The sequence below is a fragment of the Bufo gargarizans genome, chromosome 2, assembly GCF_014858855.1.
Source record: "Bufo gargarizans isolate SCDJY-AF-19 chromosome 2, ASM1485885v1, whole genome shotgun sequence".
Lineage (NCBI taxonomy): Eukaryota > Metazoa > Chordata > Amphibia > Anura > Bufonidae > Bufo > Bufo gargarizans.
The window spans coordinates 502,775,287-502,802,724 of NC_058081.1; positions in this window are offsets into that span (position 1 = coordinate 502,775,287).

Sequence of the window (27,438 nt, forward strand, 5' to 3'; positions counted from 1 at the left end):
TGGACCCACGAGGTGGCCGTTGCCACGACTTTACCTTATGAACTAATATTAGGGAGAAACTTTCCGTGCTTCCTGGCCCTGTGGCCGGCTGTGAGAGTTGTTGATGCTCCTGAGTCAGGAGTACGCCACTTCAGTGGAAGAGGGGGAGACAACCCTGCTGAGTGTATTGGTAGGAGACGTTGGGGACTTGCAGCCGGGTCCTGAATTGGCAGACCTCAAAGTCTCCAGTGAAAATTTCAGAACCGCACAACACCGGGACCCAACCTTATCCTAGGCCTAGGAGAATGTGATAGTAATTGATGGGGAACCACAAAAACCTGGGGCCGAGTCGATGTTTCCCCGTTTTGTCATTCACCAGGAAATGCTATATTGGGTAAACCAACTACGGGTGAGCATATTGAACAGCTGGTGGTGCCCATTGGCATATTGCAAGCTCGTATTGGAGCTTGCCCATCAACATGTTCTTGGGGGTCACTTGAGGTGGCAGAAAACACAGGACCAGATACTACAGCGGTTTTACTGGCCCAGTGTGTTCAGAGAGGTAGAAGAGTCTTGTAAGTCTTGCCCAACCTGCCAGATAAATAGCCCCCAGCCACATTTTTGGAGCCCCCTGGTGCCTCTCCCGATTATAGAGGTCCCGTTCGAGCGAATCGCTATGGATCTCATAGGCCCAGTAATGAAGTCCGCTAGAGGGCACCAACACATCTTGGTCATACTCGATTACACCACTTGGTACCCGGAGACGGTGCCACTGCGACATACATCAGCCAAAGAGTTAATGGAGATGTTTTCCCGAGTGGGACTACCTAAAAAGGTTCTGACTGACCAAGGGACCCCTTTTATGTCTAAGGTAATGAGGGAACTCTGTAAGTTGCTCCACATAAAACAGCTTCGGACGTCCGTATATCACCTGCAAACAAATGGCCTGGTAGAAAGATTTACAGGGTTTCTGTCACCTGAAAAATGGGTATTAAGCTGGTTGACATTAGTAAAGTGCTAATGTCAGCTGAACTAAACTATATTAGTGCCATCTCACTGACTGAAGCCTTTATTGAGAAAAACAAACTTTTATAATATGCTAATTAGCCTCCAGGAGCAGGGGGGGGCGTGACACCTGCTCCTAGAGGTTCCATTTGCCCACCTCTTTTCACTCCATTCTTCTCTTGATTGACATGGCCAGGGCAGCGCTGCTCTCCTCCCGCCGGCTGTGTCTGCTAAAAAAAAATCTCACGCCTGCGCTGTCCCATTCAGTATTCGGCGCAGGCACAGTGAGGGAAGGACGCTCGGCAGCTGCTGGCTTCCTCACTGTGTCTGCGCTGAATACATCACTGTGAGGAATCCGGCTGGCAGAGAACGTCCTTCCCTCACTGCGCCTGCGCCGAATACTGAACGGGATGGCACAGGCACAAGATTTTCTTACTAGACACGGCTGGCGGGAGGAGAGCAGTGCTGCCCTGGCCCTGTCAATCAAGAGAAGAAGGGCGTGAAAGGTGGGCAAACGGAGCCTCTAGGAGCAGGTGTAATGCCCTCCCTGCTCCTAGAGGCTAATTAGCATATTATAAAAGTTTGTTTTTCTCAATAAAGGCTTCAGGCAGTGAGATGGCACTAATATAGTTATGTTCAGCTGACATTAGCACATCGCTAATGTCAGCCAACTTAATACCCATTTTTCAGGTGACAGAAATCCCTTAATCAAACATAAAAAAAACATGTTAAAAAGAGTGGTGTCTAAGGATGGGAGGGACTGGGACCTTCTTCTGCCCCATCTCATGTTCACAGTGCGAGAGGTGCCCCAGGCCTCTACTGGGTTCTCGCCCTTCGAACTGCTATATGGTAGACACCCTCGTGGTATGTTGGACATAGCCAAAGAAGCAAGGGAACAACAACCCACACCACACAAAAGTGTTATTGAGTACATCACCCAGATGCAAGGACGGATGGAGACAGTGTTGCCTCTGGTCAGGGAGCATATGGAGGTAGCGCAGCGAGCCCAGAATAGGGTCTATAATGGGCATGCTCGGCTCCAGAACTTTAACCCGGGTTCTGGTACCAACCATAGACAGTAAGTTCCTAGATAGGTGGCAGGGGCCCTAGGAGATACTTGAGAAAGTGGGAGAGCTAAATTACAAGGTACACCAGCCGGGGCGGCGAAACCCGGAGCAGGTGTACCATGTGAATTTACTAAAACCAGGGAAAGATAGGGAGTCCTCTACTAAAGACAGCCCGCGGCCAGGTTTTGTAGGAGAAAAGGTTCAGGTTCTTCGGTCTGATGCAAGAGAAGGCAGTTGCCACAGTAAAAATTGCTGACAGTCTCTCCTCTAAACAGGCTGAGGAAGCCAAGGAGTTCATTAGTTGGAACACAGATGTGTCTTCGGACCTCCCTGGACCCACTTCCGCAATCCAGCATGACATTGTCACTGAGCCTCCGGCAAAAGTCCGGTTAAAACCATACCGGGTACCCGAGGCCCGGTGACAAGCCATCGCGGAGGAAGTGCAGCTAATGCTGAAACTAGACATCATTGAGGAGCCAAAAGTGACGGGACGTTACGGTTCTGTAACGATTTTCACAAACTAAATGAAATCTCCAAGTTCGATGCGTATCCCATGCCCTGGGTAAAATGAACTTATCGAGAGGTTAGGACAAGCACGATATTTTTCTGTTTTGGACCTCACAAAGGGCTACTGGCAGGTGCCCTTAACGAAGGCTGCCAAAGAGAAAACTGCCTTTGTCACCTCTGAGGGACTGTATCAGTATAAAGTGTTACCCTTTGGTCTGCATGGTGCCCCCGCCACGTTCCAATGACTCATGAACATTGTATTTCGTCCACATTGTTGGTACACGTTGGCTTACCTGGACGATATCGTCATCCACAGTACCGCCTGGGGAAGTCATCTACCCAAAGTGCAGACTGTAGTGGACTCCCTTAGGAAGGCTGGACTGACTGCTAACTCAAAGAAATGCGCAATATGGTCAGAGAAGACTAAGTACCTGGGGTACGTCATCAGAAGTGGAGTTATCAAACCCCAAGTGAACAAAATAGTGGCGATTCGGAATTGGCCCCGACCTGTCACCACGAGGCAAGTAAAGTCGTTCCTGGGAATGATGGGCTGTTATATGAGGTTCGTTCCCCATTTTGACACTTTAGCGGCTTCGTTGACAGGGCTCTTGAAGGGACGGAAGTCCGTGATGGTCCACTGGAATGACCAGGCGGAAGAGGCTTTTTCCGCGTTGAAGTCGGTCCTGTGCGGGTCACCAGTTTTGGTGACACCCGACTTCAAGAGGGAATTGTGGTACAGACTGATGCCTCTGAAGTAAGCCTCAGAGCTGTACTCTCTCAGGAAATTAATGGGGAGGAACATCCCATTGTTTTCCTGAGCCGCAAACTCACCCCAGCCGAGAGTAGGTACAGTATAGTGGAGAGAGAGTGCCTGGCCTTCAAATGGGCACTCGAGTCTCTCCGCTATTATCTATTAGGGAGAAAGTTCCGTCTGGTCACCAACCACTCCCCTCTCAAGTGGATGAGCCAGGCCAAAGAGAGGAATGCTCGGGTCACCAGGTGGTTCTTGTCATTACAAAACTTTAAATTTTCCGTGGCACATAGGGCAGGCAGGAAACGCAGATGCCCTGTCCCGTGTACACTGTCTGGCGGTGTTCACACCCTCAGAGTTGAACAAAGGGGGAAGGTATGTACGAAGGCGCAAGGGGTTGTCATTGATGGAAGGTATGTGTCACCGAGGTTCCTGTTTTAAGTGTCAGCGGCAGCTAGTGCTGATTGACATTGTTTGTTGTTAGTATGGCTGCATAGCTGATCCGGGACGGCTCTTACTGGGAGTAGTCATAAGTGATGGGTAGGTGACTACTCCAAAAACACAGAAATATAGTGGCAAATCTGGGGGAGCTGCTCAACCCCTAACACTGTAGCGTGTTTTTCATTGGGGGAGCAGTCCCACCGCATGTGGACCGCAGCAAACGACTATCCCAAGCAAAAAATATTTTGCATACGGTGGAGGATGTCAGCGCGGTCCACATGCTCCACAAAGGCATCCTACACAAAACGGAGCATTGTGCGGATGAAAATATAATCATAAATCACAGAAGAAATGCACCAAACGGATATGCCACTGACTATACTGGCTAGTCATAAATGCAGATATTAAAAGCTGAGACTTTTGCCAATATATTCCTGTCAGGAAGATATCGGAGCCCACATGCACCACGTCACGGCTCTCAGCATGGCAAGGGGTCCTACCACTACGTTACCTATGGTGTGAACAAGGTCTGAAGGTGATGTAATCCAGCTCACAGCCAAGCTTCCACACAACCGCCTAGCAGGACAACTAGTGCAATGTGAACAAAGCCAGACTGTAAGCCACACCCATATCAGACCATGTGATGGAGGCTACCAGGTGCAAAGGAGAGTGTTTAAATGCCAGGTAAAGGCACATACACTACATATAAAACAAGACAAAAACACAGAAATATAGTGGCAAATCTGGGGAGCTGCTCAACCCCTAACACTGTAGCGTGTTTTTCATTGGGGGAGCAGTCCCACCGCATGTGGACCGCAGCAAACGACTATCCCCAGCAAAAAATATTTTGCATACGGTGGAGGATGTCGGCGCGGTCCACATGCGGACCGCGCTGACATCCTCCACCGTATGCAAAATATTTTTTGTGTTTTTGTTTTTAATGAGCTGGATTACATCACCTTCAGACCTTGTTCACACCATAGGTAACGTAGTGGTAGGACCCCTTGCCATGCTGAGAGCCGTGACGTGGTGCATGTGGGCTCCGATATCTTCCTGACAGGAATATATTGGCAAAAGTCTCAGCTTTTAATATCTGCATTTATGACTAGCCAGTATAGTCAGTGGCATATCCGTTTGGTGCATTTCTTCTGTGGTAGGTGACTACTCCCCACGTTCCAGGCCGGGTCTTGACTGGCCTATAATAAACCCAGTCAGCAGTGTCAGCTGGGAGTGATTACCTCTCTCTGACAGAGGAGCTCTGGCAATTGCTAGTGTGGGAACTGAGCCCTTTGCTGGGCTGAAAAGCTGAGACCTCTGTGTTGGGAGAGCAGGCTACCTAATCCCTGCATTTTGACTGCTGGAGGCAGAACCGCCGACAAGGTGACGTTGTTTTGTTATGCACGAACTTTCTACTTGGTGTGAACAAACACCAACCTTGCAAAGAGTGTTTTTGTTTGACCTTATGTATGAATAAACACGGACATTTGAATTACGAACTTGTACTTTGCCTCTGTACTGCACCCGCTTATCCCAACTACCAGAGCGAATCCCCACAACACATATAGATGTTCTATAATCCAGACTTTGCTTACAATTGTGAAACTGCAAACATTCTAAATACAAAAACTTTTTGTATTGATGCACCAACTCTGCATAAATCTACAGGAATGTATACAAGAAGCCTTGTTTTTCAAGCACCAGAATCCTTACATAACTTAGACTGTAAAAAAATCCAGCAGTATATCTGATAATCTGCCATATACAATGCTCTAGAGCAGTATGCAGTCTCTTTCCATCTACTGAAGTATGACTGTGCACCAGGCTGTGAGGATGGTGACTTCATCTGAGTCCCACAACTAAAAGGCCTCTTGGGTCCAACACACTTTTTCTTAAACTGGAGAAAATTGGCATGTTCCCAGTGGTATAAGGCTTTTCGTCCCTGCAGGCATCTGGCAGCCATTTCAGATCTTCCCTCCCTGAGTTTGCAACACTCCCTCCTCGCTCTCCCAAATAGCAGTAAGGAAGTAGAGCAGGCGGGATGTGTTCTCATGAATTAATCAGTCCGCGCTCGGGGGATGCATTATTGAAGCTCTCTGGTTAGTTCTTCATGGAGTGATCCGAGGAATATAGGCCACTGGTTTATTTATCAGGAAAAATAATGATTTCTCTTTGTTGTTTTCAAACTTGCCCTGCACAAGGTGCAGAGCAAGGATAAGACAATGAGAAGATGGTCCTAGGTAACACACCTCATCTTCCTCCATAATGTCGCTGCATATACATTGAAAAATAAAGGTGTCCTTTTTTAACGCTCACCTGCCTCGAATCCTTACAGTGTTTCCTGTCTTCTCTTACTGCAACCATAAATATTTGATTTTTAGTTCAGAAGGGAACATGTGGTTCACCCGATGAGCGCAACACTGAAAGCTGAAAGAAGACTCAAGTTCTAAATTCATAATACAAAGCATTTTCAAGTCACCCCAAAATGTATCCACCATCTAAGTCTTTTACAAAACTTTTTGGTGATGAAAGGAGGAAGAGACTACAGTAGGCAATAGGACTTACATGGTCCAGAGCTTTCCTGAACTGAGAAAAGGCTTTCTAAGATTATAAAAAATTTGAGGTAGTAGTCAATGGTTAAAGATGGTACCAAAAGGCGACTAGATAATTGGGTAGATTGGGCATTTTTGAGGGCACAGGAGTCTACCATTCCAACTGCTGTGGTGTCTGAAAGCTGACGGATCTTGATTTAAGGGCCATGTCACAGAAGGATCCTTGTTTCTCAGTAGTGAACCTCTACCTAAAGATTACTTTATTCCCTCAATCTATGGTGCTCTTTCACACTGTCATAGTCCTAACTGTGCCTGAAGATCTAAATCATGGTAATCCAGCCCTGGGTGGTGTTGAGAAAAAGCAGTGGTGAAACATGAAGTTTCTGGACCCCACTGTGGAATCTGTAACTGAGCCTGCTACCTATCATGTGGCATTTATATCAGGGCTGGACTGTAACTATTAGGTGGCCCTGGTACACAAACCCACCAGCCATCATACAATAGCACACCCCATATCACAGAAAAATATCTGGCACACAATACAGCAAATTTTATTTTGCTAAGTAATGCAATGGTTTACTATAGCAGATACAAATATATTCAGACCCTATGCCAGATCCCAGTATGAACTCAGAACAAAACCAGATCCCTAAATAAATTGCAGACCCCAGAACAGATCCCTAAATAAATTAAAACCCCAGGCCAGGGGTGGCCAACCTTAGACACAAAGAGCCATAAAAATAAATGGTATGACTGCCAGGAGCCACAAGCTATCCGTTTACACAAATAAGCGTGCACACGACAGTATTACTGCAATTGAGTTATCAAACATTTAAAAGTGCATTTAAACCACCTTTCCTACCTGTAGTGTAGACAGCTTTAGTGAGACTTCTGGCAATCTTTGTTTTTCACAATGTGTTTAAAGATTTCTCAGATGACACCCCATGCACAGATGACACCCTTATGCTCAGATGACCGCCCCATGCTCAGATGACCGCCCCATGCTCAGATGACCGCCCATGCTCAGATGACCGCTCATGCTCAGATGACCGCCCCATGCTCAGATGACCGCCTATGCACAGATGACACCCTTATGCTCAGATTACCGCCTTATGCTCAGATGACCGCCAATGCTCAGATGACCGCCAATGCTCAGATGACCGCCCCATGCTCAGATGACCGCCTATGCACAGATGACACCCTTATGCTCAGATTACCGCCTTATGCTCAGATGACCGCCAATGCTCAGATGACCGCCAATGCTCAGATGACCGCCCCATGCTCAGATGACTGCCCCATTCTCAGATGACCGCCCCATGCTCAGATGACCGCCCCATGCTCAGATGACGCCCCATGCTCAGATGACCGCCCCATGCTCAGATGACCGCCCCATGCTCAGATGATCACCCATGCTCAGATGACCGCCTTATTCTCAGATGACGTCCCATTCTCAGATGATCCCCCATGCTCAGATGACTCCCCATGCTCAGATTACTCCCCCACCCCCATTCTGATATCATGTGTGTGTGTGGGGGTGATTTGACATAGGGGAGATGTGAGCATGGGGGGTCTGATTTTTGGTGTCTTATGTGAGAACTGGGGAGGCTAATTTTGTGGGTCTGATGAGGATTTGGGGGTATTATCTGAGCACATACTACCCCCATGTCAGATAAGACCCCCATGATCAGTACTTTGATATAAAACTGTGTTGGAGCGGGCTTATCCTACCTCTGCTGCCGCTGCTCTGAAGACTGTGGCGCCCTCTCCACAGTGACCTGACGTGCACAGCGTCAGGTCAGAGTGCGGGCCTCCACATATTAAGGAGGGGGGGCACTGCGCCACCAATGACAATTAACCTTTTTTACAGATAAAGGAGGCGGGTGTCGGCAGAATCACATAACCGACACCTGGCCTCTATGACGGCGCTGCGATCCCCGGCAGTTAACCCCTCAGGTGTGGCACCTAAGGGGTTAACCGCCGCGGATCTCAGCTACCACTCATAGAGGTAGGGTACGGGCTATATTATTCTGCAGCCAACACCCTCCTCCTGTTTTTGAATAAATGAGTGAGTTAACTTTATTGGTGGCAGTGGCCACAGCCCCTCCCCTCCTCTCCTCTTCCCCTCTGCATTCTCATTGGTGGCAGCAGCAGCAGCAGCACACGGGGAAGGGGGGGGGGGGGGGACTGCTTTCTTCTTCCTTCTTCCCTGTGCTGCTAATATTTTGATACCTGCGACATCCCTGGCCCACTCCCCTGCGAGCCGCATATGTAGAGGTGAGCGCGCTCCTCTGAGAGCCACAAGTGAAGGTGTGAGGAGCCGCATGCGTCTTGCAAGCCGCTGGTTGGCCACCCCTGCCCCAGACCATAATGAAAGCAGGGCCTGGGTGCAATGATTGCATGTACCCTTCTATAGTTATGTCCCAAACAGAAAAAGTATAATTTATGTTTGCGGCTTATGTGGCTTTAAATATGTGCTTCTTTGAGAAAGAGCCTTAACAACTTGGTATCTATAATATATGCGCATAGGGGTTTTGTTTGTACAATGTCCGAAAAAAAGGATTATTTGCTTAGTTGATCACACAGTACTTAATAACCACACTAACTAAAAAGTCTTAGATGAAACATTGCTAGCACAGGAAAATGGGGTTGACTATAGACACGGTAGAGTGGAGGTTACGGGAGTTGGGGGAAGACTGGCCTACTTAATCTGCCACTACTAAATGACTATTTTATCTAGTGCTTTTGAAAGCTAACTCTCTGTATTCTATCAATAAAGAGGGGAGTAGGAGAAATGTAAATTGTATCTATGGAACTATATTTCACAGATGCTGCTTGAGAGAGTAGTATGTTTCCATAATAATGTACAGTATGTGTAACCTACAGATGTAAGAAAGCAGAAGCTGTTGAAGGACCTGTTGTCACATGACCAGGCTGTTCAGGTCCTCAATTCAGTGGAGATCTGTTACTTCTGTTCAGGCATGTATGTGCAGAGTAGTCCCCAGAGACACTTATGTGTGTGGTACAGCAGTTCATCCCATTCACTTGAATGGAGGAAGACGCTGTAATTACACTGCAATGGTGCTACAAATGTAGACTATGTGCAGGTAATATAGAAGAGGACTAGCACTCCCACTGATTGTCGAGAGTCAGACCCCCACCAATCTGATATTGATGACCTATCCTGAAGATAGGTCATCAATATCCTGACACTGCACAACCCCTTTGACTGCAACTGCTGTTAAGTCAGTTTGTCCCCTGTCCACCTGTGCCTTACATATGAACAAAGATTCAACAAAGTATTTGACTGGATGTCTAGATATGGTATTAACAAGGAGATCAGTAAATGTAATTGTTACCTGACATTTTCAGTGTTTAGTGATGCTTGCTAAGGTGCCATCAGTGGCGTACATAGAGCAGTAAGGGCCCCATAGCAAGGATCAAACCAGGCCCCCCACACAGGACAGAAGGGTTTCCGCCGAAACCCTTTAATGACCCTTGGGACATTTTTCCACTGCCTCATTTGCTAAAAGTTGTTCCTTTCGAGGGCAGAGTCCAGACCAGGTTTTTACCTCCAGTAGAAGAGGATATAATCCCAACTAAGACTGGGCCCCCCTCTTCCTCTGGGCCCCATAGCAGTCGCATGGTCTGCCGCTATGATACCCTGTTTCCCCGAAAATAAGACAGTGTTTTATATGAATTTTTGCTCCCAAAGAGGCGCTAGGTATTATTTTCAGGGATGTCTTATTTTTCCATGACACAGGGGGATCAGAGGGGGGAATCAAAATGACACAGGAGAATCTGAGGGGGGATTACCATTTAAGTACCCCTTTCTTATCCTCCTGTGTCATTTTGATTCCCCCCTCTGATCCCCCTGTGTCATTTTAAGTGACCCTCTTCCCCTGTGCCAGCGGACAGTGGCGGCGGCGCGGGCTCTCTGATTTAAAGAGACCTCGCACCGCCTGAACAGCTCTGGCTACGATCCAGAGGAGTCAGACGTCTTACAGTAACTTCTGGGACCTTATATTCCGGGGGGCCTTATTATCGGGGAGGACTTATTATCGGGGAGGTCTTATTTTCGGGGGGATGCCTTATATTACAGCAAGAGGCAAAACTGGAAGTAGGTCTTATTTTCGGGGAAACACGGTAGTTACGCCCCTGGGTGCAACTGCATTTGTAAGAAGCAGGTGGATGAATGACAAATAGACGCTTTACTGGAACAATTTGAGCAAATGTTTAATAACAATGACAAATGGCAACAGGGCTATTCTTTATTGTATATGTGTAAATAGTCTCTTTGCACAACAGTCTCTTCAATAGATTGATACTGGAAGCAGTCTCAAACAGAATAACTCAGAGATGTGACAGCGAAGCAGGAGGTCTGTTCTTCTACCTCCCTTTGCAGTTAGTCCTTCTTTATACCAGGTCCCCGTTGTGTTGTGTAAATTGTTAGTGGGCTGCTTGGCTCCATAATGCCAATGTCCTGCACATTCTCCCTCAGGTTGAACTTGCCACTGGAGCTACTGATCTCCAGCCAGTATGGATTCAGATTTGCTTACAGTGGGTAACATCTACTGTAGATGTTGCACTGTACTGACGCCCCAGGCTGTAGTCTTCCTGCTGTGGCAAAAAGATCACAAACAGGCTGTAAAGGACTTAGGGGCACATTTATTAAGACCAGCGTTTTAGACCCTGTTCTTAATAAAGCCCTGCCCTGGCGGAGGATTCACAGCAGTTATATAGAGACACTGCCATTTTCTACTCCTAAAAAAGACCTGCTGCACCATCCTCACCCACACCATGCCCACTTTTCTTAGACCTTGCGTGAACAGGGAGAAGTCGCAGATTGTGGCGCAAAGAACCTGTGGCGCAGGGTCCGGTACGCAGTAAAGCAGAAACTTACCAAACACTTTCACAGAAGGGACTAAATTATCTAGTGACCAAGATTGCTCAGGTGCCTTTCTGAGGCAGGAAGTGCCGTTAAATACATCCTGTGCGACCCAGTCATAGGCTTGGGAGATAAAGAGAGTGCATATGCTGTCTCACAAAAGGAGGAGAGACAAGCCCACGCACGCCCTAACAAACAGTACAGGACTCTAAGTCCATCGACACATAGCTGCACTGGAGGATGCCAGACACACAGCTGCACTCGTGGCACGGGCACAGATACAGCAGTTTAATCTAACTACTGCCTGCGCTTGTCAGCACAGCAGCAGGAGGGAGCGAGGGTGCCCGGCACCCATGTATAGGGGCAGCAACGCAGGCACATAGAGCTGGGCTAACAGTGAGTTTGTTTGAGAGTCTTGTTTATATGACACTGTTGATACATGCTTCATATATGTCGTTTTGGATACTATCCACTTGTTGTGCAATTCAGCCCTACTGCAAATCCTGTGGGTACCTGAATACCAAGAGCTATTATTAGGACTTGGGAAAGGCGACTGGTATAGGTGAAGTCCAGGTCTGCACAATCGATGTCATTACAGATTCACACACTACTTAAAACACACCACTAGAAAACATCCCACAGCTCCCCATGTGCCTCCAGTGCACCCCACATCACTAACAATAAAGGCGGCCCCCGATTCCCCTTTTATCACACAGACAACTTCCCATGCTCTTCTCTTTCTCACACAACTGCTCCACATGCTGACCTGTTTCTCAGACTCACCGCTCCACATGCCTCCCTCCCACAGACTGCTCACCTTGTCCCCTTTGTCACATACGGCTCCCCATGTCCCCTTGCATCCTACTCACTGAGAATGGTTCCTATGGTTCTGGAGACCTTTTCCACATTCTTCAGTCTCCAGATGATTCCTCATCCTAGACCTTTTGTTGAGCTGTGTCCTCCTCCTACAATTTATTCTGGTCTGTGTCCTCATCTGTGGTTATGGTTTAGGACCTTTGCCATGTGACTATGATGTCACTAAATTTCCTGCACCCATCTTAGTTGCATTTCTGCCACAATTCTACTACAGTTTTACAACTATCTATTCACACATACAGTAGTTAAAGGGGTTATCCGAATTATAAAAGATCCCCTCCAATGCCCGGGCCCCTGTATACATTATACTTACCTGCTCCCTGAAACCCGGGTTGCTCTGGATCCCTGCACAGCCGCTGCTGCATTTCCATCAAAACATCCGGTGACAGGGGGAGCAGCCAATAGCAGTCCGCGGCTGTGACCAGCCTCAAGGGGGCTTGTCCCTGTTGCGGCCTGCTATTGGCACCGTTTGATCTAAACGATGAGGAGATGCAGCGGCAGCCATTCAGGGATCCGGAACGACATGGGTGCCGGGGAGCAGGTAAGTATAGTGTATACGAGGTGCCCGGGCATTGGGGGAGGGGGGGTCTTTTCGAATTTGGATAACCCTTTTAAAGTGCTCCTTACAAAGTTTAAAGGAAATAGATGAAGATGAGCAATGAGTAATATATATATTTTTTTTATCAAATTCACTTCAAAGAATTTGCTTTAAATGACTTTCTCATTTAGGTGGGAGAGTGGGTTGTCTGGGTCAATTATGGGTGGAGGTCACACTAAAATGGCTGACATCCACTTTTTCTGTACCTACCGGCAAGTACATAAATACCTGTGTAAGCACTCAATAAAATTGCATTATGTTGTAGCGGCATCTCCCTATGTTATAATCTTACATAGAAATTGCTCTCGTATATATTTTTCCATTTTCATGTGCGCTTGTATTTTCATTTATTTAGGTTCTTTCCCTTGCATGTCAGTATTTATTTCCTGTGTATGGGTCCTAATGCTGGCACCCAAGTTTTAATTAGAAGGATGCAAACAGCAGCGAGCGGGAGGGAATCTTAAGACAACGCAATCATGGCAGCAATTTAATTATTTATCAGAGTAAATAAAATTAAATATTTTTCTACCGGGATGTGAAGTAATTACTCTGCCACATTCATCAAAAACCTTCGCCATCAAAATAAAAGCAGCAACTGCTTAATAATTCATATTACAAATACCCAGAATCAGAGAGGTATTACATATAGATGCTGAAGGTAGCAGACATGTTTGATTTCTGCTCTCGCATTCCAAAATGTTGTCAGGAACACTATACATTTTTAATTTCAGTTATTTTACATGTAATTTACAGCTCCTGGCACAATAGGAATCCAAGCACTTAGCATTGCGTTAAAGGACCAAAAATGCTGTTTTCTTTTTGTCATCTGTATGAGCGAAGGAGTAGTAAGAAGTCATAGAGTCCCATAATAAAGCAAGAAAGGTTCCCACCGCTAGTGAGAGGTCTTATAAATGTACTATACCTTTATTACAGTTAAAAGGGTTCTCTGGGTTTGTAGTATTGATGACATCATTTGGAAAGGATATCAGATCAGCGGGGGTTGGACTCATGGCATCCCCACTAATCAGCTGTTTAAATGGGCGTCTGCGCTTCAGCATGGGCACCTGAACAGCAGAGTGACCAAGAATGGTAATGCAGTGCTGATCCCATACATGGAAACGAGACCAGTGCTGCAAGACGATCCACGGTCACTGCCCCTTGTATGGACATATGCTTTTCTTGTTGACTACTATGCTGGAATGCAGCAGCCAGTTCAAACAACCATTTGGTGAGAGTGCCATGAGCCAAACCCCTGCTGATTTGATAATGGTCTATCCTTAGAATAGGTGATCAATATCACAGATTATGAATATTACAGAAATAATGTTAGTTGCATGCTGCCTTCAATAGGGAGAGCTAATCCTGTAGACAGTGAGCTCCCGCAAGTGGTGGCAGAAGTCAAACAGGAGAAGCAGTTCAGTGCTGGATCCCCCTCTCAGCAAGGATTACATAGAAGTTGGGCTATTGACTTTTCCTGTCCCATTTTCTCAAAAAGAGAGATAGGCAAATCAAATTTCAGGAAGTCCTTGAATCATTTTGCAGATCAGAAAAGAGACAGAATAAAACATGACCTCCGGTGGTGGCCTAGGAAGCTTCCCCATAATACCTTGCAGACAGCCCTCCCTCTAGTACAGCCAAACATGGAGGGCTATAGGTGTGAAGCAATATAAAACAGCCCAAACAAGAAATGCTACTGCTTTGGTGGGAATATGCATAGTTTTAGTGCTATGTAAATATGTTACTACCTCTTGAAGCTCATCAAGAGAATGCCAAGAGTGTGCAAAGCAGTAATCAAAGCAAAAGGTGGCTACTTTGAAGAACCTAGAATATTACATATTTTCAGTTGTTTCACACATTTTTGTTATGTATATAATTCCACATGTGTTAATTCATAGTTTTGATGCCTTCAGTGTGAATCTACAATTTTCATAGTCATGAAAATAAAGAAAACTCTTTGAATGAGAAGGTGTGTCCAAACTTTTGGTCTGTACTGTATAAGTATATATATATATATATATATATATATATAAAATGGTTAAAGTGTGGTTGTTTTCTACTTCTAAGCACTCAATATTGACTATGCTTTTTCCAGTATGGCGCTGTGGTAAGATACAGATGCATATGCCCATGTGATTGCTTTGCTCCTAGTGGATGAGTCAGGTTCCATTGAAGGCGATGACCTGGAATGTTACTGTGAAGGTGCTGGGAGCTGGTGCTATGGACTCACAGTCTGGTTGCCCAGTGGTCAGTGTGGCACCAATCTGCCACACAGTGACCAAGACAGTAGGACAAGAGAGCCTGGCCTACAAACAGTTCTTAGGTAGACTCCACACAATTCTATTACAACATCAGCCATAATTGTGAGTTGGACAGTGCCTCGCTTCTGAGATGAATTGCTGCCTTGCTACTAGTGGTCAGAGCACCTCTTTATTAATCTGCCATTCTTTAGTAAAACTACCTGTTGTTGCAGCATCCACTGCCTCTGCGGCAATCATTTGTGACTCCGTTACACCTTCATTGCACTTGGACAGCACCGATTCATCAGCCCACTGGCCATGACTACACAGCAGCACTGCCGATGTTTATAAAATAATATTTTGTAAGGGGTTAAATAAGGGACTATCAGTGGGATTATCATGAGCGAGGCCTGTTGTCTTCTGCTGTCAGTGCTGGGACAGTACCTGCAGAGAATTCCTCTTCTATTTTTTTTCTTTATGTTTCCTTTCTCTTTAATATGTTCCCAGTCTCACTAATGTGTTGAAGGACTTCTCATAACCATTTCATTTTATGGCGCTGGTTCGTCGCCCCATCACACCCTCTCAGTTAACAGCCCAATTTGTCAAGTACAGCTGTAGTCATTAATGTTGTACCTGGCTTATAGGAACAGTGCATAATGAATGAGAGTGAGGGTCTGAACTATGCCATGTGGAAATGTGCTGCTTTTTACTGTAATCCTCTGTACTATCTGAAACACCTGTTCACTTTAGTTGGAGTTTTCCCATATGTAACCTTAACCATTCAAGAACTGATACAGTGCAATTCACACAATACATCACTGATTTTATTTTATATATTTATTATACTCACTTATATAACGCTACTATATTCCTGAGCACTTTACAGATATTATCAATTATCATCACACTGTGATGGGGCTCACAATCTAAGTTCCCTATCAGTATGTCTTTGGAGTGTGGGAGGAAACCGAAGTACCCTGAGGAAACCCACACTAACACGGGGAGAACCTACAAACTCCACTGTGCTGCCACTGATGTGCTTATAATTAAAGTTTATAAATTTGATATCTCAAGGAAATACTCTTTAAAGGGCTATTCCTGGTTCAGAATATTGATGGCCTATTCTCAGGACTAGCCGTTAATATCAGATAAGTGGAGGTCTGACTCCCAGCATCCCCACTGTTTAGCTGTTTGATGGCATCAATCATATTTATGCATTTATTTTCAATACCAAGTCACTGAGACATGATGTCAGAAGAGAATAAAAGTTGGGTCCATCGAAAGATCTCTAGATTGACGGGGCCATGTAGTTTCCTCTTTGGACAATCCTTTTTGGTTAGAAGGGCCTAGTATCTAGGTCTTCTGCTGCCCAGACCCTGAGTGATCAGCTGCAATCTGTTTCAGCAGCAAGAATTCTTCAGCAGCGCCACCACAGGAGATATTATGCATTTATGAAATTATTAGTCCTGAATGTATCACCAACAGGAAAGAAGGACTGTAAAAAAAAAAGTCACACATCCAATATCCCGAAATCTAACAATCTTTATTCAAGCCCTTACATACAAAAGATTAAAATACTGTATACAATAGAAACCCTATGAGGGACCAGACTCCGTCCCTACATAACAACGTACACCCAGTTCAAAATGTCAACAAAAATTAGTACCAATCAGTCCTAAATAAACATGTGTATATATCAATAAAACATGACATCCCATACCAAAGATGAAAAACCTATACCCATAATGTAGCACAGAATGCCCAGCCTAGGCATGCAGACATGTAATCCCCCATGAGTATTGCCAGCACTTGACAACTTCCCCAGGGGACGTATGATAAAAACTTTGGCCATAGTAGTATATATATATATATATATATATATATATATATACACTGTATATACAGTGAGGAACAGAAGTGTTTGAACACCCTGCGATTTTGCAAGTTCTCCCACTTAGAAATCATGGAGGGGTCTGAAATTCACATTGAAGGTGCATTCCCACTATAAAAGACAGAATGAGAAAAATTTTATAAATCAGGAAATCACATTGTATGATTTTTAAAGAATGTATGTGTCTTGCACTGCTGAACATAAGTATTTGAACACCTGAGAAAATCAGTGTTAATATTTGGTACAGAAGCCTTTGCTTGCAATTACAGAGGTTAAACGTTTCCTGTAGTTCTTGACCAGGTTTGCACACACTGCAACAGGGATTTTGGCCCACTCCTCCACACAGATCTCCTCTAGATCTGTCAGGTTTCAAGGGCTGTCGCTGAGCAACACAGAGTTTCAGCTCCCTCCAAAGATGTTCTATTGGATTTAGGTCTGGAGACTGGCTAGGCCACTCAAGAACCTTGATATGCTTCTTACGGAGCCACTCCTTGGTTATCCTGGCTGTGTGCTTCGGGTTGTTGTCATGTTGGAAGACCCAGCCACGACCCATCTTCAATGGTCTGACTGAGGGAAGGAGGTTGTTGCTCACAATCTCACAATAAATGGCCCCATTCATCCTCTCCTTAATACAGTGCAGTTGTCCTGTCCCCTTTGCAGAAAAGCACCACCAAAGCATTATGTTACCACCCCCATGCTTTACAGTAGGGATGGTGTTCTTGGGATGCAACTCCTTCTTTTTCCTCCAAACACGACGAGTGAAGTTTTGACCAAAAAGTTCTACTTTGGTCTCATCTGACCACATGACTTTCTCCTATGCCTCCTCTGGATCGTCCAGATGGTCATTGGCAAACTTTAGGCGGGCCTGGACATGTGATGACTTGAGCAGGGGAACCTTCCGTTCAATGCATGATTTGAAACCATAACGGCATAGTGTTCTACCAACCCAGCTCTCTTCATGTCATTGACCAGCTTCTTCCTTGTAGTTCTGGGCTGATTCATCACATTTCTTATTATCAGCAAAGAAAAAGGGGGTTAGTCAGGACATCCTAATGCGCATGTGCATGCTGCCATCGCTAGAGACATAGAGAAAAAAAGACAATGCAACAGCACTCTGCAAACCAGATAAAGTACTGTACAATAATGCCATAGTCACAAAAAATATTCAAGTGCTAATGCTACGCTTATTTATAAAGTGAGATGCTTGGCAAATGCATTTTGTACAAAACCATTTGGGCCCTTCTGCCAAACGACAAGGCGATCTCTGTAAGACGGGAACCTAACACTAAATACTACCTGTTATGCGCCATAATGGCCGCCATAAAGTTCAGGAAGTGTTTGTTCCACATGCATGCTTGGTCCACTCTGCCTTTTACCATTTTTTGTGCCATAATGGCCTCCATCACTTCCAGGGGATGCAGGTAACAACATGCATGCCGAGCCCACTCTATACCTCTCCTGGTTTTGTACAAAATGCATTTGCCAAGGATCTCACTTTATAAATAAGCGTAGTATTAGCACTATAAAATTTTTTGTGACTATTGCATTATTGTACTTTATCTGGTTTGCAGAGTGCTGTTGCATTGTCTTTTTTTCTCTTTCTTATCATCAGTGATACCCCACGAGGTGAGATCTTGCATGGAGCCCCAGTCCGAGGAAGACTGACAGTCGTCTTTAGCCTCTTCTATTTTATAACAATTGCTCCAACAGTTGATCTATTTTCACCAAGCTGCTTGGCAATTGCCCCATAGCCCTTTCCAGCCTTGTGGAGGTCCACAATTTTGTCTCTGGTGTCTTTCGACAGCTGTTTGGTCTTGCCCATGGTAGTAGTTGGCGTCTGACTGGCTGTGGGGTAGACAAGTGTCTTTAAAGAGCTCAGACAGGTACTACTAAGTTAGATTAATGAGTGGAGTAGAGGTGGACTTTTTAAAGGCACAGTAACAGGTCTTTGAGAGCCAGAATTCTTGCGGTTTCTCAGGTGTTCAAATACTTATGTTCAGCAGAGCAAGACAAATAAATTCTTAAAAAATCATAGAATGTCATTTCCAGATTTTTTTATTTTTTTATTCTGTCTCTCAGGGTGGGAATGCACCTACAATGTGAATGTCAGACCTGTCTATGATTTCTAAGTGGGAGAACTTGCAAAATCGCAGGATGTTAAAATACTTCCGTTCCTCACTGTTTATACAGTATATACCTATACATCATTAAAAAGCAATACACCTGTGAGTTCAGGAGCATTAAAGTACAGGAAACTCTCAACAACATATGATTACCAAGGAGTAAGCTCCTAAAATACAAAACAAAACAATAAAATCATTGTGTACCTCTAGTAGTCACCGACAACCCAAATCTAGAAATTCTAAGGAGGGTTGCTCGAAGACTATATACAATACTACAAAAAGATGATGTTTTGGAATCTGTATTTCAAGACACCCCCACTCATGTGCTATTGGCAGCCAGCTAATCTTAAAAACATAATTGTTGGAAGCTCACTGTCCTCTCCAACAACAGAACATTCCCCTGCAACCAAATGTAAGACCCATCCATACATAATGACCACTGACAAGGTACAGATTCATAATACACATCAGACCTACAGAATCTCAGGTACCTTTTCCTGCGTCATGCCAAATGTGGTCTGTTTCATTGTATGTACCAAATGTCCTACTGGAGATCTCTATGTCGGTGAAACTGGTCAAAACCTTGGAACAAGAGTAAATTCTCATTGCCACATAATAAAAGAAGAAAGTAAATATCTGCCTGTACTGAAACACTTGGCCATGACCACAACCTCACAGACATGAAAGTCTTGATGTTAAAATGGAATTTAAAATTTCAGAAGGACAGAAGAATCTGAGAATACAAGCTCATGACGACCTTTAACACACAGATCAGATGTGTCTCATGGATTTATGTCCTTCTACATGTCTTGAGGAATGTGCCCCTCAGACCTCTTGGGTTCATCACATTCATGGACTGAATATCGATTACAGGACAATAAAACTTTTACACTTCTTATCTATAATTGCTATAACAGTTTACTGCTACAACTGTTTGTTTACTCCTCCACTCATATTGGTCTGCTTTACATCATTTAATTTACCTCATTATTCCTATGTACTTTGGTGTACAAATATATGAATCTTTAGATATTGTCTTAAAAGATGTCTGAGGAAGCGGCATAAGTAGTCTCAAATGCCTGCAATTGTGTTGTCTTTTTAGTTAGCCATCCAAAGGTATCAACCACTGAGGAATTTCAATATTTTTTTATCTTCAGCAACATCTGGTAGAGAAGGTGATGTGTTGGCATTCCAGAGTGCAGACTGCGTATGCTCAGAAATTATGTAAAGTAAATATGCACTCCTAATTGCGTTCCAAAAACTGGAAGTGACAAATTGCCACCCATAAGGCACTATGGAACGCACATTAAGAATAAGATGAGTTATTTATTATTATTGGGCATATATAAATGTCTTCTTTATGGTAGTTACTTAACTACATCCGGCATCCTTATTCTTAATGTGCGTTCCATAGCGCCTTATGAGTTGCGATTTGTCACTTCTAGTCAGTGGAATGCAATTTGGAGCACATATTTACTTTAGGTCATGGACCTTCTGTACTGGATATTACTGTGAGTTTTATGCACTTTAATGTTTCTGAACACGCAGGTGTATTACTTTTTGTAATGATATATATATATATATATATATATATATATATATATACTAGCTGAAGGACTATATTTTATCTATTTCATTTAATGTTTGTGTGTCGTTAAAAGATATCCACAGTATCCACTACAACAGTGATATCTACAGCACCCTGCCGCCTTAACAGTGACCTCCACAGCCCCCACCCATTAACACTGACCCCCACAGCCCCCCACCCTTTAACACTGACCCCCACAGTGCCCCATCTCCTCAAAATGAGACCTCCACAGCAGCCTGCCCTTTTAACAGTGAGTTTCACAGCACACCACCCCCTTGAAAATGACTTCTACAGGGGCCCGCCCCCATAACAGTGGCCTTTACAGCAATCTGCCTCTTAACACTGACCTCCATTGCGGACCATCCCCTTAACGGTGACCTCCTGTCATGGTCTTACCTCCTTGCTGTTCTCCTTCGTTTGACATGTGCTGGCGGCCATCTTGGTTTCTGGGTTTCTTGTAGCCTCCCATCCTGCGGCTCCTCCTTCCCACTGGGAGGAGCTGGATGCCTAGCTCATATATATAGGAGGTCTGTGGCTTCAGTTCCCTGCTTGGTCCTCCTGTGCTCACATGCTTCTAAGACTGCTGCTGCTTCTGGTTCCTGATCCTGGCTTCGTCTGACTACCCTGCTGATTCCTGATCCTGGCTTCGTCTGACTACCCTGTTGGTTCCTGATCCTGGCTTCATCTGACTACCCTTCTGGTTCCTGATCTCTGGTTTCGCAAGACCCTGCTTCGGTTTAGCCATCCGTTTGGACTTTTGCCTTACAGCTTTATTTTCAATAAAGCCTTCTTATTTCCACTCATCTCTTGTTGTACGTCTGGTTCATGGTTCCATGACACCTCCACAGCAGAGTAGCCCACCCCTAGGATGGCCAGAGGTCCAGTTTTAGGCAGGACAGTCCAGCTTTCAGACTTCCTGTCCTCCGACTGGCGCAGGGCCTGAACGGACACAGGGATGTCCCTTTGAACAGCTCACTCTCAGACAGCAGCACTGTACCTAGAAGTTGATTTTTAACTTCATTTTTTCAATCCCTGTCAGCTGATTAGTGAGAGAGGGCGTGGCCTAACCGGATTGAGGGGGTGTCCCTTTGAACAGCTCACTCTAAGACAGCAGCACTGAGTTGTCTGAGTGTGAGCTGCAGAGAGAAAGTCACCATCCCTCCCACCTGTGCAGCTGACAGAAGTTGATTTTTAACTTAATTTTTTCAATCCCTGTTGGCTGAGGAGTGGAAGGGGGCGTTGCCAAACTGGATCGGGGGCGTGACTTAGCGGGACCTAGAAGTTTATTTTTAACTAAATATTTTCAATCCCTGTTGGCTGAGAAGTGGGAGGGGGCATGTCCTAACCGGATCGGTGCCATGGCTTAGTGGGACCTTGGGGCGGGGTTTTAAGTCTGTCTTTTCAGGGTGGCCACCCTACCTGTCCCCTGAACTGTGACCTCCACGGCACTCTTCTCCCTTAACAGTGTCATCCACAGCTATTAAGCCATGGCTATACTTCAATAGCGATTATCCTGGTGACAGATTTCCTTTAAAGCTGACCTACAGCAGTGAAGAAAAATGGATGGGTTGTTATGGAAACCTGGTGTCAAACTGTGTATGTGGAGGCTAACGGCCTGCGAGCTTCTATTGGCTGATAAGGGTCATGTGACTAAGCTTTTATTGGCTAATGCATTTTTTGGGAATATCTCAGGAACGGTACGTCCTAGAAAGCTGAGACCTGGTCTAAAACCTTCCCAGACACCTGATGTACCTGTGTGGGGATTGTAAATGCGACAGAGGGGATTCCTTTAGTGGACATACATACAGTACAGACCAAAAGTTTGGACACACCTTCTCATTCAAAGAGTTTTCTTTATTTTCATGACTATGAAAATTGTAGATTCACACTGAAGGCATCAAAACTATGAATTGATGAATTGACACATGTGGAATTATATACATAGCAAACAAGTGTGAAACAACTGAAAATATGTAATATTCTAGGTTCTTCAAAGTAGCCACCTTTTGCTTTGATTACTGCTTTGCACACTCTTGGCATTCTCTTGATGAGCTTCAAGAGGTAGTCCCCTGAAATAGTTTTCACTTCACAGGTGTGCCCTGTCAGGTTTAATAAGTGGGATTTCTTGCGTTCTAAATGGGGTTGGGACCATCCGTGGCGTTGAGGAGAAGTCAGGTGGATACACAGCTGATAGTCCTACTGAATAGACTGTTAGAATTTGTATTATGGCAAGAAAAACGCAGATAAGTAAAGAAAAACGAGTGGCCATCATTACTTAAAGAAATAATGGTCAGTCAGTCAGCCGAAAAATTGGGAAAACTTTGAAAGTAATGGCTATTTGACCATGAAGGAGAGTGATGGGGTGCTGCGCCAGATGACCTGGCCTCCACAGTCACCGGACCTGAACCCAATCGAGATGGTTTGGGGTGAGCTGGACTGCAGAGTGAAGGCAAAATGGCCAACAAGTGCTAAGCATCTCTGGGAACTCCTTCAAGACTGTTGGAAGACCATTTCAGGGGACTACCTATTGAAGCTCATCAAGAGAATGCCAAGAGTGTGCAAAGCAGTAATCAAAGCAAAAGGTGGCTACTTTGAAGAACCTAGAATATGACATATTTTCAGTTGTTTCACACTTGTTTGTTATGTATATAATTCCACATGTGTTAATTCATAGTTTTGATGCCTTCATAGTCATGAAAATAAAGAAAACTCTTTGAATGAGAAGGTGTGTCCAAACTTTTGGTCTGTACTGTACATACACACACATACACTCAGCTTTATATACTATATATATTATATTATATATATATATATATATATATATATATATATACAGTACAGACCAAAAGTTTGGACACACCTTCTCATTCAAAGAGTTTTCTTTATTTTCATGACTATGAAAATTGTAGATTCACACTGAAGGCATCAAAACTATGAATTAACACATGTGGAATTATATACATAACAAAAAAGTCTGAAACAACTGAAAATATGTCATATTCTAGGTTCTTCAAAGTAGCCACCTTTTGCTTTGATTACTGCTTTGCACACTCTTGGCATTCTATTGATGAGCTTAAAGAGGTAGTCACCTGAAATGGTCTTCCAACAGTCTTGAAGGAGTTCCCAGAGATGCTTAGCACTTGTTGGCCCTTTTGCCTTTACTCTGCGGTCCAGCTCACCCCAAACTATCTCGATTGGGTTCAGGTCCGGTGACTGTGGAGGCCAGGTCATCTGGCGCAGCACCCCATCACTCTCCTTCATGGTCAAATAACCCTTACACAGCCTGGAGGTGTGTTTGGGGTCATTGTCCTGTTGAAAAATAAATGATGGTCCAACTAAACGCAAACCGGAGGGAATAGCATGCCGCTGCAAGATGCTGTGGTAGCCATGCTGGTTCAGTATGCCTTCAATTTTGAATAAATCCCCAACAGTGTCACCAGCAAAGCACCCCCACACCATCACACCTCCTCCTCCATGCTTCATGGTGGGAACCAGGCATGTAGAGTCCATCCGTTCACCTTTTCTGCGTCGCACAAAGACACGGTGGTTGGAACCAAAGATCTCAAATTTGGACTCATCTGACCAAAGCACAGATTTCCACTGGTCTAATGTCCATTCCCTGTGTTCTTTAGCCCAAACAAGTCTCTTCTGCTTGTTGCCTGTCCTTAGCAGTGGTTTTCTAGAAGATATTCTACCATGAAGGCCTGATTCACACAGTCTCCTCTTAACAGTTGTTCTAGAGATGTGTCTGCTGCTAGAACTCTGTGTGGCATTGACCTGGTCTCTAATCTGAGCTGCTGTTAACCTGCGATTTTTGAGGCTGGTGACTCAGATGAACTTATTCTCCGCAGCAGAGGTGACTCTTAGTCTTCCTTTCCTGGGGCGGTCCGCATGTGAGCCAGTTTCTTTGTAGCGCTTGATGGTTTTTGTGACTGCACTTGGGGACACTTTTAAAGTTTTCCCAATTTTTCGGACTGACTGACCTTCATTTGTTAAAGTAATGACGGCCACTCGTTTTTCTTTACTTAGCTGCTTTTTTCTTGCCATAATACAAATTCTAACAGTCTATTCAGAAGGATATCAGCTGTGTATCCACCTGACTTCTCCACAACGCAACTGATGGTCCCAACCCCATTTATAAGGCAAATAAATCCCACTTATTAAACCTGACAGGGCACACCTGTGAAGTGAAAACCATTTCAGGTGACTACCTCTTGAAGCTCATCAAGAGAATGCCAAGAGTGTGCAAAGCAGTAATCAAAGCAAAAGATGGCTACTTTGAAGAACCTAGAATATGACATATTTTCAGTTGTTTCACAATTTTTTGTTATGTATATATTTCCACATGTGTTAATTCATAGTTTTGATGCCTTCAGTGTGAATCTACAATTTTCATGAAAATAAAGAAAACTCTTTGAATGAGAAGGTGTGTCCAAACTTTTGGTTTGTACTGTATATATATACTGTATATATATTTATTACTCTGGCCACAGGTTTTAGCATAAGACCCCTAAGAAAGGTGGTAATTGTTGGCGATACGCTTGGGGTGGTACATTTGTGGACTCCTAGCCTGGATATTCTGTGCTACATTATGGTTATAGATAGATAAATCGATCTTTGGTATTGGATGTCATGTTTTATCATCTTATTGTTGTATACATGTTTATTTAGGAATGTATGATACTTATTTTTGTTCACATTTTGAACTGGGTGTAGACTTTTTATATAGGAACTGATCCTCGTTCCTCATAGAGTTTCTATTGTGTACAGTATTTTAATCTTTTGTATGTTGTTGGCTTGAATAAAGATTGTTATATTTTTTATATATTGGATGTGTGTCTTATGGTCCTTTTTTTTTATTGGTGGTACATTATTGTTTATATGGGCTATTAGTCTTGTACTCAACTTCAGTTTCTTTCTTGATACTTAAAGTTCTGAATGTTACACCCTGCGACTGAATACCATCAATGGGTATTTAAAAATGGGATTCATGAACTAGACAGGCCCAACAAGTCTCACAGCATATGGGCGACTGCTGATTTTCCACACCCGTATGAAAATAATAGTGTTGCTTTCAATGCTACAATTTGTTTTGGGGCATGCATTAATACACATTAATACACACTATTGAGGTTGGTGTACCCATTTGTGAATTCACCCAAACATATAAAAATGAGTTGTGATCCCTTCCACGTAAATTAGAAGGTTTGATCCCCTGATCCTCCCCTCATCTTGTAATACACCATTACTACCATGTAAATGGCCATTCTCCAAACTTACTGTTAATGCTGCTTTGTAGATAAAAAGGGCATATTGGCCTATTGCAGAGTATTACGTTGATTTTGGTGTGTGATTGCTATGTTTGTTTCACACTTGTAGAAACTGAGTGTCCCATAGGTTATAAGTCCAATAGCAGTAATATTAACAAGCTACCCGGCAACCCTTATCACTGCATATCAATCCAGACTGATAGGTCCTGTTCTGTCGCACACTCTGGGATCTCTCCCTTGGCTAACGGAAAGCTTGTGAGAAGCAGGTCACAATTTTCCATTGTAATAACCCAATTAGCTGCACTGCGTGTTTGTTTTACGAATCTCTAAGCTCCCATAAAGCCTTAGGTATCCGAGCTAGCGGAGTAATGAGGGCGAGGTGTAAGAATTAAAGGCCTGTCTCACCGGCTCTTTAAACCTCAGCCCTTTTAACGCCTCTAACACTCTCTCCCAAGCTTCTGGGACACAACCCAATTAACATCTCAGCATTTTCGATGTAGCCCCTTAATTGCATTTTGCCAGCTTTCCTTGTCCTGCTCCCTTTCAAGGTGAGAATCCGTCACCATCCTTTGGGAATTATGGAACATGCACACGCATGCAATAGCAAGACTTCTCTCGCATTCATTTGCGCACACGGCTAGGCAAGCAAATTACAGCAGAGCAGTGTTCATTGGGCTGCACATGCACAACAGTATATTGTATAGTGGAAGCCGTGCTGTACAGTTTATAGGTGGAATTTAATGTACATCACAAATATTCAACTTCAGAACTCAACGCTTCTGTCCAATGATTTTTAAGGCACTGAATTTTCCTGTTAAGTATTAATGTTAAATTGTATATTAGAATTCTTCTATTGCTACCTGAAGCAATGGGTGAACATTGTGCATTTGGTGTGTCCAGGCTAATGACAAACAATGCATGAAAAGAATCTACTACCTACATTGGACGAAAAATCTAATGTCAGTTATGTTGTGTGGATTGAAGGGGTTGTCTAGCTTAGAAAATTAATATTCATATATGCTAGAGAATTCTGAGTTCACAGAGTGTCATCCCATATCCAGGACCCCCATCTCATGGCCAGAATGGAGAGCAGCTCAAAAGACCATCTCTCACCTTCGAGAACTTGTCCTGTTCTTCAGTACAAAGACAACCCATTGATTTGAAAGGGTACTTTGTAATACTTAAAGGGGTTGTCTCACTTCAGAAAAAGGCATTTATCATGTAGATAAAGTTAATACAAGGCACTTACTAATGTATTGTGATTGTCCATATTGCTACCTTTGCTGGTTTGATTTTTTTCCATTATATTATACACTGATTGTATCCAGGGGTTATGACAACCCTGCAATCCATCAGCGGTGGCTGTGCTTACACACTATAGGAAAAGGTGCAGGTCTCTCTGTTGGCTGGAACCATGGGAGTGCGCACAGGCCTGAGCTTTTCCTACAGTGTACAAGCACGGATTGCAGAGTGGTCTGTAACCATGGGAACGAGAAGTGTATAATGTGATGAAAAAATGAATCAAGCCAGCAAAGGAGGCAATATGGACAATTACTATACATTAGTAAGTGCCTTGTATTAACTTTCTACATGATAAATGTCATTTGCTTAAGTGAAACAACTCCTTTACTTTCCCATGAAATGTCTCTGCACTGAAATTGAACAGTTACT